This window comes from Eumetopias jubatus, unplaced genomic scaffold, assembly GCF_037043125.1.
Source record: "Eumetopias jubatus isolate StellerSeaLion01/CBP00866 unplaced genomic scaffold, mEumJub1_p1.0 scaffold_10, whole genome shotgun sequence".
Classification (NCBI taxonomy): Eukaryota; Metazoa; Chordata; class Mammalia; order Carnivora; family Otariidae; genus Eumetopias; species Eumetopias jubatus.
The window spans coordinates 119,636,345-119,646,372 of NW_028274816.1; positions in this window are offsets into that span (position 1 = coordinate 119,636,345).

The window sequence follows — 10,028 nt, forward strand, 5'->3', positions numbered from 1 at the left end:
GAAAAGGTACAGAGCGCAGGAGAGAATAATCAAAATAATAAGAGCTATTTTGTACTGAGCTGACAATGTGCTGGGCACTGGTAAATTCTTTAGGTCATCCCATTTACACTTCCCACAAGCCTTGGGGGAAGGATTGTCTGAAGTTATGCCCATTTAACAGAAGTGGGGAAGGACAAGTTCTATAGAACAACAAAGAGCCAATCCAGCCAGTGGGACCCCCCACCCATGGACCGGGCTCCAGCCCTTCCTCACTGTGACTCAGCTTCTGTGTGTTCCACTTCTTCTGATTTTTTTTTTCCCCCTAAGAAAACAGTTCCACGTCCTACTTTCTGAGCATTTCCTGCCTGGTCCCTGGAGAGAAATCAAGCCTCCTCAGGAGGTTTGAAGCAATCAAAGGACAGCCGTAGGACACCAAAGGGAGAGTCACGGCTGTCAGAGATTCCCCCTTGTTTTCAGAAGCGTGAACAGGGTTTGAAGAGAGATCATGGGGGTCTGAGTGTCTGCAGTGCTGAGGCTAGAAATCAGCCAGAGTCTGCGAGATGAGAGGGTGGTTTCTTGGCGGGAAGGTGGTGTGTGTTTATGTGGTGGTGGTGGCGCTTCTTCAGTATCAATCATGTGGTGGTGTCAAAAATGTACATGTTACAACTTACATATCCTTAAAAAAAAAAGTTGTTCTCATTATTTTCAGTAACTGATCACACTGGCATGGTGGAAGAAACACTTAAGCAATGACAATCAAGGGAAACCATTTCCCCTGAATAGAGCAGTTGTGCTTCAGGGAAATAGTCACGGCCAGTGTGAAGTTCAGACTCCTCATCAGGGCTGTTTTGTACCTCCCAAGACGGCTTCAGGATGCAGGGGGCACTGAAGCTGCCTTGTGGCCCCGGTTGCGGGTGAGGGACATGGTTCTCATCCTGCTGGCTTCGGTTGATGTGCAATGGTGTGTGTGGCTCATCTCGCCTTGCCCCTGAACCCTCCTGACTGCCACAGTGCTACAGCTAGGGGAACCGGTGGTCTGTTCTCTGGGGGTGGTGGGGCCCGTGGTCCCTCCCTTGCTGCCTCAGCCCCATGCAGTCCTCATCGACCTAAGTCTCAGCATGTCCTCCACGTTTTTTAAGCCACCCATTTGGCCGCCTCTGTGATGGGGTCATCGGGAACCTCACCAGAATATCAAAAACACTTGCTCCATTCCCCATCTCAGATGGTGCAAGCAGTTATGAGTTAGACCCTATCCACATCCACAAGGAGAACTGAAGGCCAGTGTTCTATCCTGGTACCCCTTCCTCCAATGTCCATCTCCGCTGATTCTCCATTTCTTCACGTGCTGCCTCACCCCATGCAGGTCAGGGCCCTGGTTCCTTCATTCCCCCAAAAGAACACTGATGTAAGTCTATTGGGTGTCAACAGATATTCACTGGAAATCTGGGCATAGGATGGGTTGGTTCTGAAGAAGATGTAGCATGAATGTAGCACAGAATAATTTAGATGAGTACTTGAACTAGGTTATTAGCCATAAAAATCCCTGCCTCAAAGATCCACTGGCCATTCTCTGACAGAAGGAATTCATCTCCCCCAGCCTGATTTTCTTCCCAAGACTGAGTGAATCAATAACCAGGTAAGAATTTAGCCCCGGGCCTGCCTTATTCTAAAGGCCCATGCTCCCCACCACTGCTCATCCTGGGAGAAAGGCTATGTTTCCACAGCTGGGAGGTGAACCCATCTTCAGAACAATTCCTCTGTGGCAGGCAGGAACAATTCCCATGCTGCGAGGTCATCTGTGGAGCCAGGAGGTGTGAACCCTTGACAGCGGGGGAGGCTGCTCTCAGGGTCCCTACTGGTCCGAGGTCCTATCCTCCAGGACCTCTGCTCCTTCCCAAGTCAGCCTCTTCCCTGACGAGAGAGCCCCCACTGCCAACCCCAGTGCCAAGTCCCTCCGGTAAACAGTCACCTTGGGGCAGACCTCACTGTCTCCAGACCTCAGACCTGCAGACAGGCTCTCTCTCTCCCAAGCTGCAAACTTGAGACTCTCCCAGACCATCTCTCTGATCGACATGCACCCCTGGAAGACACCACTGTACCTTTTCCACCTTTACTAGGCAAGGGGCCAACCCCAGAGGGGCCATCAGTGCTTGCTGAACTAGGCCTGGTTCCAATCATTACAGTTTCTTCCCTCTTTCACGGTAAGGCGCCCAGCTGGTTGAAGGGACCTCAGTGACAGTGAGGTCACTTCACTTTGACCATTTCCTGAGCACCCGCTGCGTGCCAGGCATTCTACACAATGAGCTCATCTCCTCTCCCCCATCCCCTCAGTTCAGTAGCAGTCAGCCCATTTCACAGAGGAGAGAACCATCTAGCAAGATCATGGCAGTTCCTTGAGCTTCCATAGTGCAAGAAGCAGAAGCTGGAATTCGAACCAAAGCTTGAGCAATAACAAGGCCCCTGCTGTTTCCACTAGGAGACACCCTCAGTCAGGGGAGATAATGATCTACTCTCCTTTTCCAGGGATCAAATGTCACCCCTTTTGGGGGAAAGGCACGGAAGGCTGTATTCTCAGTGTCAACATGTGATTCTAAAACCCACTTCCCTGATGGGGTGAAGGGTGTCGTGGGGGTTGGGGTGAGGCAGGTGCAGAGAGGAGCCCTTGGGTGAGTCAACCCACCTCAGAGAATAGCACGAAGAGGCCTGGTACTCTCACTGGACTGAGGGATAAAAGAGGCTCTAAGACTGGGGCTGGAAACTCCATGGGGATTGTCCCCCAACATCTGGGCACGGCCTGCCAGATTACTCTCTATAAACAGATCAGAAATGCACAGGATATAAAATGCTAAAGATACAAAAAATATGCAATGAAAAAGAAGTCTGCCTCCTACCCCTGTCCCCCACGGCCCCCCATTATCCTTCCTAACCAGAAAGGAAAGTAACTGTTAGTAGTTTCTTATGAACCTCCAAATGAGCATCTAGGCATTTATAAGCATAGCTGAGTCTTTTTTTTTTTTTACACATATGGGTAGCATACTACATAAGCCATTCTGTCCCTTGCTTCTTTTACTTAGTATGTCTTAGAGATCATTCCATTCCTGCATGTAGGAAGTTGCTTCACTCTTTTTAGCGGCTGCCTGACATTCTATTATATGGAAGTACCAGAATTAATAAGTCCCTTACTGATGGCCAATGAGATTGTCTCTAATCTTCATTATTATCAAACCATGAATATCTTGTACTTATCATGTCATACATGCGAGTATTTGTGTAAGATAAATCCCTAGATGTAGCATTGCTAGATAGAGCTTATTAAATACAATATGTGCTTTTAGGTGTTTAATAGATCTTGCCAAACTGCCCTTCCTCCATAAAGGTTGTAGCAATGTGTCATCCCCTGCCAATGAAGGGCAGCACAAGGAGTGATTTCTATATGAAGAAAAGACTTTTAGCTGGAAGAGATGAGCTGAGGAGCAGGCAGGCAAGCCAGCGCCTCGCCCAGATATTTGTCCCAGGACAGCAAGTGACAAAAATGAGCCAGCACCACCAACAGGCTGCTCCCTGCACGCAAGCCACCCATTTCACAGATGAGAAAACATGCTCGGAGAGCTGACATGCCTCACCCAGGGTCATGGCCTGGAACCCCATCGGTCCAGGGCCCATTTCCCCAGCCCACACATGCTTCCTTCCCTCTGGTCGCAGCTGTGGTCTCCTGTGTTGACTTGAACTACATAAGCCTTCCTATTGTGAGCTGAAAATAATTGGGCCATCCACATGGTTTGGGCTTCCACTTGTCATTTCATTCCCACCCACAGGAAACCAGGACCTGTTCCCACACATACCCACTCACCCAGCTGCTGTTTCCAGCCTACTTGGGGCCCACGGAGCCTTGATCTTCTACTTCTCTGGGGTGGACATTCATCCACCAGCCTAAGGAACTGAAAAAACTCAACAGACCCTCTCCATGGTTCCTGCTTGGTGGTGGACAGTGAGGGCATGACGGAAGTGAGGGTCACACATGAGTCGAGGGTGGTATCATCAGTCACTCTGGAAATAGAAGCAAGCATGGTGAAAACAGTACTCCGCCTCTGTACTTAGAAAGAACCTTCACATCTATTAACTCATTTTACCTCCACATCTATTTACTCATTTTACCTCATATTTACTCATAGTTCTCTGGGTTCAGCAAGGCAGGGATTCTTACATTCATTCCTCCCATTTCAGAGATAAGGAAAAGGGGGTAGGACTTGCCTACTGCTCTGGAGGAGCAGAGACTAGAGGCAGACCCAGGCTTTCTGGTGTCTAATCTGGCCACAGACTATTCTGCCCCCAAGATAAGCAACCTCCTGGCAGATGAAGCACCTGCAAAAACCATCCCTTATCTGCCCACGTCCAGAACGAGTCACTGTGTCCCCTAGCAATGTGGTCTGGGACCCTGCAATGCATGGATATACATGAATTCCTTTCCCTGGATTCTCATCTTTGTTCCGGCTCCATAGATACATCCTTTTAAGGAGACTCTTGGGGTGTTTCTGATGGGCAGATTTGCACTATATCTAAGTGTCTGGACGGCCTGGGGAATATGATGGGTGCTCCACAAAGGTGCATTGCTCTGTTGGCTGAAAGGACAGATGGGTCGGTGGATGGATGGGTGAATGGGTGGATGGAGTATTGGTTGAATTTGTTTCTTTGATTATTTATGTTTTTATTTTTCTACACAGCATCCATTACCCCTTCCAAATATCACCTTGACATCCTCTCTCCCCTAGGACTATGAATCCTTAGTAGACGGGGATGTGGATAGGAAGAATGGCTGGAGTATGTTTATTTCAGAAGTGGTACCCTGATGAGATTGTCAGGTAGCACCTGCTGCCCAAACACCCAGAGCTTTTCTGGTTTCTTACTACTCTTTTTCCAAGTCAGGCTCTCCAATGCTCTATCCATTCTACAAGCTACTCAATCGTACCCCCAGTATATTACCTTCCTACTTACATGAGCCAAAGTTGTTTTCTGCACTTAACAATGACTTTTAAATGGCACAGTTGCAGAGATGAATGAGTGGATGAAGAGATGGGTGGATGGGTGGAGGAACGGAAGGAGATGAGAACGTGGAGGAGTAAAAGGGTAGAGGTGAGCATGTGGATAAATGCAGCACTGCCTGGGGAAGGACTTGATGAACTAAGTGTTGAGTCCCAGGCCTTGGAAGGATGGGAGAGGAGGCATGATGACCCTTCAACCTCGCCTGCAGGGGGAGTGATGTGAACCGATTTTAGGGACAACAGGACACCTATCCCCAAATGTCCTCCTTTAGTCTTGCATCTTTTGACTGAAAAGCCTTCAGAAATACTGTCATGCCTCCATTTCCTAGATTAGGAAACTGAGGCCCACAAAGGGAAAATGATTCCCTAAAATCGTACAACTAGGTTTCAGGCTGGGCTGGGACTAAAACTCAGGTCCTAATTCCCAGTCCCTTGCTGTTTTCACTGCCTCATGAAAGCTGCCTCTATGAGGAATGACTAAGGTGCAGAATTTCCAAATTCCATTTTGATGAAATTCCCCAAGGGGACTTCCTCACCCAGGCTGAAGGTCCTCAAAAATGTCAATGCCTCAGGAAGTTCTGAGGCCCCTACTGTAACCTGAATGTTCTGCAGACCTCTGTGCTGAGGGGGGTTGGTGGAGGGGTTTGGGGAAGCAGCATAGAGGAGAAGCAAGAGACTGGGGACCCCCATCCCTGAGAATGGATGCAGGGCAAGAAGGGGCTTCCCAAGGCCAGCTCAAAAGAGGGGCAGAATCCAGACCACAACCACAAGAGTCCTGTAAGATTCTGAAACTTGTGTCACTTCCTTTGTAAGCCTGTCTGTGAAACTCTTTGTAAAAGGGTCTGCATGCTGGCTGCGGGCACAGCCAGGAAGGGAAAAGGGGGGACCACATGTCACTCCACAGCCAAGCTTGGAGCGAGAGACAAATCCAGTGAAGGACAGAGCGTGGAGGCCGAGTCTCTGAAGTCCGAGACACAGAGGGTGGGAAAGCTTAGGGCAGGCCTGAGTCATCACCGTTTTCTACATGTTTTCTTCCTAATAAGTGAAATAATGCCTAACGTGTCCAGCACGGTGCCTAACAGCTAATGGAAAACACAGTCAACTCCCCCACGGGCAACAGGATAGGTGTCCTGTTGCCCCTAAAATCGGTTCACCCGTCCCCATGATCCTTAACACGGAGCTGAGATGAACACCCCACTCAGGAGTGTGGGGGCGAGGGGGGTGGGGAAGAAGACATGGAGTAGAGAAGCCCTGGACAAAGAAAGGGAAGGAACTGTTATCCCTGCCTCTGTGCAGGGAATGGTGTTGGGCAGTTGACTGCCTTTTTAAAATTTTTTATTGTTATGTTAATCACCATACATTACATCATTAGTTTTTGATGTACTGTTCCATGATTCATTGTTTCTGCATAACACCCAGTGCTCCACGCAGACCGTGCCCTCTTTAATACCCATCACCAGGCTAACCCATCCCCCCACCCCCCTCCCCTCTAGAACCCTCAGTTTGTTTTTCAGAGTCCATCGTCTCTCATGGTTCATCTCCCCCTCCGATTTCGCCCCCTTCATTCTTCCCCTCCTGCTATCTTCTTCTTTTTTTTCTTAACATATATTGCATTATTTGTTTCAGAGGAGGGGGCGGTTATGTTCTGGAAGTAGGAGCAAAGAAAAGGGCTGCTTCTGGCAAACATGCTGGGGGAAACAAAAACAAAAAACAGACTCCAAAGTATCAGGAGGAGCGCATCTGAGATCAGCTGTCAACTCAGCAAATCTGTAAGAACGGATGCTTCTCCCCGGGCCCCACTCCCAGGGCTGCCCCATCCCCAAGGCATCTTGTGGCGGGCTCCTCCAGTAACCTGAGGCGGTGAGTGTAACAACAAACACACCACAGGCTGCAGAAAACAAGCGGGTGTACACAGCTGACTGTCCCGTGTGGCGAAGGTGAGAAGCGTGGGGGCAGGCCGAGCTGCAGCCTTCCAGCCCGAATGTGGTTGAAACTATAAAGCAGTTGTCACAGTTAGTCCCCCTGACCTGGTGAAATGCACAGGAGGTGCATGTGGGGGGTGCACGCAGAGGCGCAGGATAGAATGGCAGAGAAAGAACAAACCAGACCAAAAGGAAAGACAAGGTGCAGCAGAAAGAGTCCTATCCGGATAGGGGTTTGAATCCTGCCTCCAGCTGGGCAATTCCTCCATGTTGCTACCCCTTCAGACCCTCCAACAGCACTGCTAGAGCACCTACCCCAGGCAGGGCCCTGTGGACACAGGGGTGAGAGACCAGCTAGCTGGCTCCTGGGAGAAATACTTATATTTGTAAACGAGGACAGAGGAGGGACGCAGCCAGAGAGCAGCTCTCCAATTTGCAGATGGAGAAAATCAAGGCTCCTCAGGAGGAACAGCTTTGCCTCAGGCTTCTCTTGGGGCCCAGACTGGCATTCCTAGAGAATGGAGGGACTTTCCCTGCTTTGGACATTTTTTTTTTTTTTTAAAGCAGCCAGAAAAAACAAAGCTATTCCCCACACGATCGTGAGGGGAACTCCGGGTCTGAGCAAAGCTTTGGAACTCAGAGGGAATGAGGTTTCGCTTTCTTTGCCGGCCTTTGGTTTCCTAACATCACAGTGTGAGGCTGGGCAGGCAGCCAGCTGAGCTCAGGGAAGGAATGAAAGAGGAAAAGGGAGACTGGGCCAGGAGGGCAAGGGAGGGCCTGAGCTAGGCTGGAAAGAGTGCGTCTAGCTCTAGCGAGGAATGTACTCACATCCAGGAGGAGGGGGTGCTGATGACAACCAGCCCTGTGGACTCAAGAGGCCTGTCAATGAGCCTGCTGGGTCTGTGAACCTCGTTGACACAAAATTACATGTGTCTGTGTGGGCCTCCAAGTGTTTGTGGAAAGCGTTCACAGCTCTCGTCAGATTCTTAAAGGGCTCCATTGTCCAAAATGGGTTGGAAGCAATCTCTCACTTCACAGACAAAACTGAGGCCCAGAGAAGGTGAGCAATCTGCTCAGGTTGGCACTGATAAGTAACAGAGCCATGTGCTAACCTAGGAGTCCGACTCTAAAGAGCCCATGTACTTACTCAAGATGCTGTAAGAAGTTATTCAGATTAGGGGCACCTGGGTGGCTCAGTCGTTAAGAGTCTGCCTTCGGTTCAGGTCATGATGCCAGGGTCCTGGGATTGAGCCCCGCATCGGGCTCCCTGCTCCACGGGAAGCCTGTTCTCCCTCTCCCACTCCCTCTGCCTGTGTTCCCTCTCTTGCTGTGTCTTTCTGTCAAATAAATAAATAAAATCTTTTTTAAAAAAAGTTATTCAGATTAAACCAGCATGAATTCAGCATCTATCGTGTCCAAGATTTTGGTGGAAAGCAGGGGGAGAATACAAAAAGCAACTGGAAAAGAAAAACCATAGGACATTGTTATTTTTTCCAGGTAGTTAAGACAAGACCAGTGCAAAGGTGACTCACAATGAAGGATATTTTTACTTGTTACCGTCCAGTTCTCCACCCACCACATGCACACACACACACAAGCGCATGCTCCAGGGGGCAGGTGGTTGACTTGCTCACCATGGCATCCGCAGCACCCACAACAGTACCTGGCTCACAGCAATCCACAGGAATAGTTTGCAGGTGAACAAGGACTGAGTGGGTGTAGACCAAACGCACTGGCGGGAGGTGGGGGAAGGGCAGAGAGGGCTTCTTGATGTTCGTACCTCACCTTACAGTCCCCTAAGCATGTCCACAGTCATTACTCTCCTTGATTCTTTCAACCATCCGTGCGTGGGTCACACAGACAGGCATCCCTCATTTTCAGGGACATAAAACGCTGGGTGAATCATAAGGATAGTTGTCATTCATCGAACCTGCACTTTGATTTCCTCATGGAATCAGTACCTTAAAACCAGAGAATATACTGATTCCATGAGTCCGGACCGGATTTTGCACAGGAGGTAATGAGGGGTAGAAATGGAATTACAGTTAGGGTCTACCCTCTCTCTGGTTCCCAAAATCCACTGGAATCACCAAAAGGGACGAAATATACTCCTGTTGCCTATACTCGTTGCCTACTCCTGCTCAGCAACACCACCATCCTACCTACACCCCATTCCCACTACCGCCTACACACACACACACACACACACACACACACACACACACAGCAGAAAGGGTTTAAGGATGAGGATCATGTTGGTCCATCTCACTTCTTACCTCAGCTAGTGTCCCAACTCAGCATATTTGGTATCTAGGAAAATACTTTGCTTTCTTCCTCAAAGAGGGAAACTGAGATCAGAGAAAGGAAACAGAAATAGAGCTCACATGGACAAACTGAATCTTAGCAGAAGTTTCAGGATTTCTCTAGAAACGATGCGGTGTGGTAGGAAGTCTATGAACCCAGACAGACTTGGGTTCAAGGTCGAGCTCTACCACTGTGGGCTATGCGACCTCAGCAAGTCGCTTACCCTACACCTTAACCGACCCGTCTGCTTAAAAACAAACACTTTTTGTGATAAAGCTCACTAATCCATATTAATTGGCAGTCTGATCTAGACTGCTGAAAAGCCTAAGTAGAGAATATCCCTAAAGGGACTGCCATTATAATAACATGATAACAATAGCTAACGTTATTAAGTACTTAACATGCATTAGGCACACGAACACATTCATAGGAACTTAACTGTCTCAACAGCTGTGGGGAGGACCATTATTATTACCCCTGATTTAGAGATGAGGGAACTAAAGCCAGAGAGATTAAGTATCTGGCCAAAGGCTGTCTAATAAACAGGAAAAACACCAAAGCCCCTGCTCTTGGCCACCAGGCTACACGGCCTCCCACATGTTTGGTAACTAAGGGGACTGACTGTGTGAGGGGAACAATTAAAACAGGCAGACCATTTTTGTGTGGATAGATGAATGTTTCAAAAGTGCTTCCATGTGTTTCTTTAAATGAGATGGCCATGGTTTTCAAAATTGCGTTTCTATTGTAAATGGGTGAATGAGTCATGAGGCAGGGAGGAGAGTCT